The 7130-nt window shown below is 43.3% G+C and overlaps 1 pseudogene; it reads left to right on the plus strand.

Annotated features, from left to right (window-relative positions):
* LOC102866530 overlaps positions 1-5907 on the plus strand; it is a 9146-nt pseudogene extending 3239 nt beyond the window's left edge.
* The last annotated feature ends 1223 nt before the right edge of the window (positions 5908-7130 follow it).

Raw genomic sequence — 7130 nt, forward strand, 5'->3', positions numbered from 1 at the left:
ACACTTGGGTGCCTTTCATCCTCTCTCCAGGTTCATAGGGTTTCCGGAGGCAAGCTATTATGGAAGTGGATGCCACTCCTCCTTCCAAGCTTGTTTTAATTGGGGAGCTCCACCCCACTCTCTGTCCGCATTGGGTAGCCAACCATTAATGCATTTGACTCATCAGTGTCACAGGGTTCAGCCTCACAGGAGTGTTGTATTTACACAATGGAATACTACGCTGCATTGAAAACAAAGGAACTCATGCAATACTATTCAAAATGGGTGACCCTGGAGGACATTATGCTGAGTGAAGTACCTCAGTCACAAAAGGACAAATACTGCATGGTGCCACTGCTGTAAAACAGGACTGACCTCAGGGTTGGGGGGATACTGAGAAAGATGGGTTCAATAATGTATACTGCATTGAAACAGATGAGGGAGAAAACTGTTTAAAAAGGGATATGTGATTAAGTATTTTTGTCATGACAGGAGTCCAGAGTGAAGGCTGCATAGTGGAGTGGACCTGGGGGAGGGTTTGTAAAACAATAAAAGAATTTTTCTTTTTCTTTTCCAAGGGGGTAGTATACTGGGGGGAGGGTTGGGAGGGGAGAAGAATGCAACAATGAATGAATGGAAATCCAAAGGCTCTGTAAATTTTCATTAAAATTAATAATAAATTTTTTTTTAAAAGAAACATGTGCAGGATGGCTATAGCTGTCATTTGTAGCAACATATTAACAGGTCTTCCTTGTACATGTATGGACAATATTCTGTCACTCTCAGTACTGACTACTGGTTAAAGACCAGGTGAATGTGGAACATAATCAAGAATATCATTCATGAATAGGGAAAAAAGTCATTACAAAGACAGAGGAGAAAGAAAATACCAAAATGGATGTCAGAAGAGACTGAAAAGTGCAGTAGAGCATTGAGGAGTCAAAACAAAGGAAACAGATGCTGAAGTAAAAGAGATAAACAGAAGATTTCAAAGGACAGCTCAAGAAGACAAAACAAAGTATTATAAAGGAATGTGTAAAGAATTGGAGCCAGAGAATAAAAAGGGAAGAACTCATTTGATATTTCTCAAGCTGAAAGAACTGAAAAACAAATTCAAGTCTCAAGTTGCAATAATGTGAGAAGTTATGGGCAAAATCCTGAATGATCCAGGAAGCATCAAAGAAGATGGAGGAAATATACAGAATCACTGTACCAAAAATAATTGGTTGACACTGAAATGTTTCAGGAAGGAACATGGGATCAAGAGGCAATATAATTAAGGAAGAAATGTAAGCTGCACTGAAGGCACTGTCAAAAAACTGTGCCCCAGGAATCGATGTTGGGGAATGATGGGGAGGAAGAGAGGGCCTCTGGCCAGGACAGATTGCCTAGCTCCGGATAAGTGCAAGCCTACCAACAGTCTTTAATACAGGGTAGAGAAAGCTCTTCTGTGTTTGGCTGTACCAGCTTGAGAATTCTCACCACCTGGGAAGATGGCTGCCACATCTGTTGAGCTGAGAGTAGTCCATAAGATGCTGAGATTCTCCTATCCAATCCGCATGTCTCACGTCTCCAAGCCCACCCTATTCTGTCTTCCTGTTTACTTGCTCATATATAAGTGTATTGCAGCCCCCAATAAAGTTGAGCTGGATTGACTCTCTGAACAGCTCCCAGAATGGTATGTCTCTGTTGTGCTTACCCCCATCAGGGTGTTGCTGCTTGTTGGCGGCAAACTAACAACAATAAATCAATAGGATATGAACCAACATATTTCAGTTAACAGATGTAGCCATAGTTGTGCTTACTAGTCTGAGCCAGGAAATTTGGAGGACAACTACCTGGCCAGCTGACCATTCCCAAGAAAGGGTATCAAACACAATGGGGGGAAAATATTGAACACTATCATTAATATGACATGCAAGAAAAATATTGCTGAAAATCATCCAAAAAAGGCTAGAATAGTATCTATCTTGATAGAAAATTGCCAGAAGTTCAAGCTGGATATAGAAGAGGTCATGACACCAGAGACAGCATTGCTAATGTCAGATGGATACTGGCTGAAAGCAGAGGAGAAAATCCAAAGAATGTCTATTTGTGTTTTACTGATTATGCAAAGGCATTTGCATCATAACAAACTATGGCTAACATTGCAAAGAATGGGTATGTCAGAACACTTAGTCATATAAAACCTAGACCTAGATCAAGAGGTTGTTGTCCTAACACATCAAGGGAACACTGCATGGTTTAAAATTGGGAAAGGTATGTGTCAAGGTTATATCTTTTCTCCATACTTATTTAATCTGTATGCTGAACAAATCATTCAAATGACTCTGTGAAGACATGGCATCAAGATTGGAAGAATACTCATCAACAACCTGCATTTATACAGATGACACAAATTTGCTTGCTGAAAGAGGACTTGAAAACACTTGTTGCAAAAAATCAAAGACAATATGGGTTGCATCTCAACATCAAGAAGACAGAAATCCTCACCAAAGTACCATTAACAACATCATGATAGGTGGAGAAAAGATTGAAATGGTCAACAATTTATCTTACTTAGGTTTACAATTAGTGCTATAGTACCAGCAATCAGAAGGTCAAGAGATGCATTGTACTGGCAAAGTCTACACTCAGAAACCGCTCCAAAGTAGTAAGGAGCAAAACTGTCAGTTTGAAGACTAAGATGTGTATTATTCAAGCCATGGTCTTTTTTAATCACTGCTATGCATTTGAGAGCTAGACAATGACTAAGGATGTAGGAAGAACTGATACCTTTGAGGTGGAGATGCTTTTGTGTTTGTGGAGAGTACTGAATAGCTCATGGACTGCCATAAGAACAAACAAATATATGTTGGAGAAAGTGAAGTGAATGCCTCTTAGAGGCCAAGGATGATGAATCTTCATCTGACGTACTTTGGTCATGTTGTTAGGAGGGGCTATTTCTTGGAAAATGATATCATGCTTGGAAAGGTGGAGGGTCAGTGGAAGAGTCATCCAGCCTTTCTCCTTGTCCCAGAAACCCCATGTTCTCCCAGCTCTCACCCAGCAACCAAGACTTACAAGCACGAGGCCCAAATGCCAAAGTTCCCATCCACAGCTCAGGTTTTAGTCCCAGCAAAAGAAACAACAAGGACGAATGTTGATCCAGTTCAGGTTGGCACGCTGCCAGCCTCTCAGAGTCCAGTGCTTCTCCCCCCTTTATAAGGAAGCCACTGGAAAAACTGGGAGAAGAAGAAAAGTGCACTGTCCATTTTTAGAATGAAGGAGAATAAAAAGAGATCATTGGCATCCAAATAGAAAAAAAACAGGCACTTAATGAGTGGAAAGGGGGGAAGGAGGAGAGAACAGATTTTTACTTTCTGATTCTCACCCCTTGTTTTGCTCAGAAGACACAAAGTGAAAGCACGCAGGCCTGGCTGGCCCAGAGTCTGAAGGAGTATCTCCTTCAAAGGAGGAAATTAACTTCCACTCAACATCTTTGAAAGCAGAGAATTCAAGAAAGATATTTACTTGTGTTTTATTGACATTTCAAAGACATTTGACCGTGTGGATCATAACAAATTGTGGCTAACATTGAGAGAATCCCAGATCTTTATTTAACGCATGCAGAACATACACATAGACCATGAAGTAAATGGAGGAACACAACCAGGAAATACTATATGGCTTAAAATCAGGAAAAGTATGTGCCAGTATAGCATTCTTTCTCTACACATACTCAATCTATATGCTGAGCAAATCATTCCAGAAGCTGGAGTATATGAAGAAGATAGGATCAGGATGGAGGAAGACTCATTAGTGTTATTCAGATGGCACAACCTCGCTTGCAAAGAGTAAAGACCTAAAGTATAGATTACATTTCAAACATCATGAAAACAATGCCCACCACTGGAAGAATATGCAATATCATGAGAGAGGGAGAAAAGAGTGGCATTGTCAATGATTTCACATTGTATCAAGAAACAAAATTTTTCACCACCAGGCCAACTGGCAAAATTATGACAGACAGACAAAAAATTGAAGTTATCTGTTTCATTTTACTTGGACCCACAATCAACACGCTTGGTACCAACAGTCAAAAAATCAAAAGATGCTTTGCAATGACAAAAACCTGCTGTCAGGGACCTTTCCAGAATATCAAAGAGCAACAATGTCAATTTAAAGACTATGGGCTCTCAGTGCTGCTCAGGGTCTCGGCAACTTGCATCAGGCACTATTGGAATTTTTCCCGTGGGTGGAGATGCACCCAGAAACCTGGGGTTCAGCGGGGCCCTCTCGGCCTGCGCACAGCCTGAGATTCTTTTTGTGGCCAGATGGATTTATATGGACAAACTTGTCCATCTGTAACTTCATTAACAATTCAGTATGACATAATCTGTCATTGAATGAGTGTTTCCTTCAAGTGCCTTGAACCAAGGATGACCCCGGAAAGTGTTTCCTGGCATTTGAGGAGCTTTTCCAAAACGACCCTGACCACAATGGGGGAAAAAAACATTGAGCCAACGGTTCCTGTTGGGCAATTGACACCGATCCAAAGGAAGATGCTTTACCTACTGGTCCAAAGAAGAGGGCACGCTCTGTAGAATGGGCCTCAACTTGATAGAGCATAGATTCAGATTCTTTGAGAATGGAGTGTATTATTTCAGGAAGTGCCTCTCCAACTCTGGCAATCAACACTGTGACTAGCAAAGTAACGTACAATGCTGATCAAGATGGTACTGATAGTCCACACAGTAGCCTTAACAATAGTCTCTCAGACCAGAGTTAGGCATCTGTGAATTTGAACAGTGTTGGAAATTTGCATAGTTATACACCAGTGACCAATCGGAACCAGTCTCTCAATCACTAACCCCTCAGCAGCAGCCATAGTACAGCTTACCAGAATGAGACAAACAAATGCTTTTCTCAGAATATAATTTTGAAGATCTCAGTGCCTCATTTCAGAGGCTTTATAAATCAGTCTTTGAACAGTTACTTAAGTCAACAAGGTTAGGTGACCATCCCTTCTGAATCTTCCCAGCAGTCCCACACTTCGTGTTCATATCAGTATTCTCCTAGCAGTACAGTGAGCTTTCACCCACACACCAACCAAAGCAGTCTGCCCAATAGTCATGGAAGTGGCCTAAATCCCACAGGCAGTAATTCAGTTGACAAGTCTCACTATCCCACCCACAAAGGCACCCACAGCCATCTCCCCATGCAACCCATCAACTACATGGCTTACCACAGAATCCACAATATCCTCAGCATCCCCAGCACGCAGCACCCCATCCACAGCAACACAACCAGCTTTAGTCCCCTCACACGCAGCACCCATCTCCACACCAACATATACAGCACCATCCGAACCATCAGCACCAGACGTTAACACATCAGGCATCTCCACCTCCACAACAAATCTCCTGTAATTCTGGTGTTTCAAATGATTGGTATGCAACATTTGATATGTTAAAAGAAAGCTGTCAAATTGCCAGCAGTGTTAATTGGTCAGATGTAGACCTTTCACAGTTTCAAGGTTTGATGGAGAGTATGAGACAGACAGATCTCAAAAACTTGTCTTGAGATCAGGTCCAGTTTGCTGATCTCTGCTCTTCTCTTAATCAGATTTCTACACCAACTGGCCTTATCCACTCACAGAGTAATGTCCAGCAAAATGTTTGTCATGGTGCCGTGTATCTGACAAAACCGTTCCAACACCTTGGAACAGGCAATTTCTACATAGACTATAAGCAAAATCTTCCTTCTTCAGTGATGCCACTTCCACGTTATCCTCATATCCCACAGGCACTTACAACTCCAGGAAAAACTCCAGGCCACCATGGAGCCATGAACCAGCACATGATACCTTCCCAACCCTTCCAGATGCGATGCTCCCTGCCTCCAGATGACATCCAGGACGATTTTGATTGGGATCCAATTGTGTAGGACTTGTTTCTCTGCAAGGCTCCAAACCCCTGCATCACCTTTCTATGCAGTGAAGGGAAAGGTTTCCAAGAATTCAGTTGAGAAAGTTGTTAATAACTTTACCAATGTTATTGAAATTTCTTTTGAATACAATAAACAAGATTTTAGCTGGATAACTGCTTTTATCTCACCCAGACAAGTACTACATGTTTGTCTCCCTGCCAGCCACCCTGTGTAGCTCCTGTTGTGTGATTTGATGGCTTTTGCATATTTGTGTCAGTTTTGATGTTGACCACAAGTGCCACACTGATTTTTCAGACAGAGCCTATTGCTGCAAGCAGTTTCTAAATCCATATGTGTAAATATATGTACAAAAGTTAATGAAAGCGTTCAGAGTTTGTTTTTTTTTTAAATAATTGGATTATTATGTCTTGAAAAGAAAGTTACAGTGAGTTTTTATTCCTTACTAGGCCGTTTTCTGTAAGCGATGCCACCAAGCCAAAGATGGGTGACTTTTTTTTTAACAGTAGCAAAGTTTACTTCCTTTTTTTTTTTTTGTTATAAATGATCTGAAAAAAGCCAGTATGCAGGGTGTGAACACAGCTGCTGTCTGAAGGCAACATCGCGGCCACCGAGGATGTGGGGTCTGTGGGACAGGAGGCCCTGCTCTGCCCCCCACACGGCAGGCAGAGGGGTGGGCTGGGGACCGAGGAGGGATAAAGGAATGTCTCTGCTCCCCACTCTGGGTGGGGATCCCACAGCTTGGATTCCCCACAGCGGCCAATGGGGGTTGTGCAGAGGGTCCTCCTGCCACTCCCTCCCCACGGGGCCTGCATGGGTCCTGGGGGGAAAGGGCCCCCTCTGCCCCACAGCCCCCACCTATGAGGCCTCAATGGTTATGTGTCTCATACAGGGTCCCAAACCTCCTCGTGGAGTCTCCACTGGGCCTGCAGCTGGCAGTGAGAGGTGGCCACAGGGACAGGCTGGTCGAGGGACGGCTCACACACGGGCTAACAGTAAGCATGGCACACACGGTCTGAACTGAGCTCGCCTAAGAATCTGGAGTGGACATTCATCCTGTCCAGGGAGTGGTGAGCCCCGGGGAGCTGTCCACTGCAGGACACTCTCACCCCGTCCAGGGTGGTGGACCCCCAGGGAGCTGTCTGCTGTAACGCACTATCACCCCCTCGAGGGTGGTGGGTCCCCGGGGAGCTGTCCACTGCAGGACACTCACCCCGTCCAGG

The sequence above is a fragment of the Elephantulus edwardii genome, unplaced genomic scaffold (genome assembly GCF_000299155.1).
Source record: "Elephantulus edwardii isolate Elephantulus edwardi_28Jun2011 unplaced genomic scaffold, EleEdw1.0 scaffold00184, whole genome shotgun sequence".
In the NCBI taxonomy this organism is placed as follows: domain Eukaryota; kingdom Metazoa; phylum Chordata; class Mammalia; order Macroscelidea; family Macroscelididae; genus Elephantulus; species Elephantulus edwardii.